We start from the raw sequence: 2,092 nt of genomic DNA, 5'->3' as shown, positions 1-2,092 counted from the left end.
CTGATTTGGCAGAGTTTCTACAGCTGGATGCCCTTCCTAACGCCAACCACTCAGAGAGTGTAGTGGGTGCTTTTACGTGTCACCCGCACGAAAACGGCCACGCTCGAAATGGTGTCTTTTATGTGCCACCCGCACAAGCCAGTCCAGGGGCACTGGCAACGATCTCGCTCAAAAATCCTACAGGAGCCAGTCAGGCGGTACTGGCAACGGCCACGCTCAAAATGGTGCATCTCATGTGCCACCCGCACAAGAACCAGTCCAGGGGCACTGGCAACGATCTTACTTGGCTTGCCGGGTCTTCTCACGCACAGCCCATTTCCAAAATCCTTCATAATGTATTTTTACGTTCCGCTTGTATATATATGTATATATGTTGCCAGTGTCACCTGACTGGCTCCCATGCTGGAGGCACATAAAAAGCACCATTTGAGTGTGGTTGAAGGAGAGTATATTTTAGATTAAAAAAGAACTTTGTTTATCTTAATAAAAGAAATATAAAAAAACTGCATTATTTATGGGATGACCCAATATGTGTGTGTGTATACATGCATATATCACCTGGTTTAATACATGTATAAATGCATCCATCATGTGGTTTAACACCACTACTTGGTTCTGTTGCATTTAGACCAGGTCTGTAATTTAAGTCTAACTCCTCCCTCCAACTAGTCTTGGAAATCCTGTAAAAGGTTATGGGCATTACCTTCCCTTCTAACAAAAAGATAATGTAATATAATATATATATATATACATGAGAATCATGTTTTTACATAGATATATATGTGTGTATATATACATATACATATATATATTTATATCCTTTAAGTCCACTTAGGTGAAACGTTTTTGTGTGTGTTCATAAGAGCTCCTATGCTATTTATTCCAGATATAGCTTATTGTTCCCATCTTCCAGAGCAATATTGCGAGAAGTTTATTTGTCTGTAGGATGAATATAGTAAGAACTTTTGGGGGGAAATTCATAAATCATTGCTATGTATGTTTCCACAAACTTCATGCTTTAGCTGTATTAATACTCCCCTTGAAATCCATGAATTTTGCCAAAAAAATTTTATAGTATCCTATGGAGAGAGAATACAGCAACTAGTGCATGAGGTTTGTGGAAACGTGTGTAGCAATGCTTTAAAAGATTTATGAATTTCCACCCAAAAGTTCTTATTATTATACATACGTGGTCTGATCAATAAGTATTTGGATTGTTGCCATAGTAACGAAGCTGAAGCATGTGGAGTAAAGCTGCTTGGCACAGATTGACCTTAAACTCTGTTGTGCATGTGTACTAAGTTTTAACATTCTAGCCCACTTCCGCTGTTTACAGCAGTGCTTCAAAGTAATGTGTGTAGCGAGTGTTCATTGCACTGACCATGACAGAGAAAGTTGAGCAGAGAATCTGCATCAAATTTTGCCAAAAGCTTGGTGATACCTGCTCAGAGGCCTATGCAAAGTTTTCAAAAAGTTTACATCATTCTCGACACAATTAAGGAGATTTTGCACAACTCAAACCCGAGTGTCTTTTTGGTCAGCCGAAAGCAGTTTTGGCACAAATTTGGCAGACATGCATTTCATACCCAAATCTTCAGTGATAATGGACTGAACTGAATCATAATTAATCTGCATATCTCCTGATAACTCACAGATGGTGATTTGACAATTTTCCCTCAAAGCTACATGCACATCTGCAATGTTTTTCTCAGTTTTGCTGGTTGCGGATCTCCCAGAATGTTCGTCAATATTGACATTTTTTCGGCCATCTTGGAAACGTCTGAACCACTCATACCCTTGTGTGTGGCTCATACACTCCTCTCCATACACTTTCTGTAACTCTGCATAGGCCTCTGAGCAGGTATTGTCATGACAACTTTCTCTGTCATGGTCAATGTAACGATCACACATTTCACACATTACTTCCAAGCACTGCTGTGAGCAATGGAATTGAGCTAGAATGTTAAAACTTAGTGCACATGCACAGCAGAAGCCAAGGTCAGTGTGTGGTAAGTAGCTTTATTCTGCGTGCTTTAGCTTCGTTACTATGACATAAGTCCGGATACTTATTGATCAGACCTCGTATATATAT

The sequence above is a fragment of the Octopus bimaculoides genome, chromosome 1 (assembly GCF_001194135.2).
Source record: "Octopus bimaculoides isolate UCB-OBI-ISO-001 chromosome 1, ASM119413v2, whole genome shotgun sequence".
In the NCBI taxonomy this organism is placed as follows: Eukaryota; Metazoa; Mollusca; class Cephalopoda; order Octopoda; family Octopodidae; genus Octopus; species Octopus bimaculoides.
Note: the sequence above shows the minus strand (reverse complement) of the source record.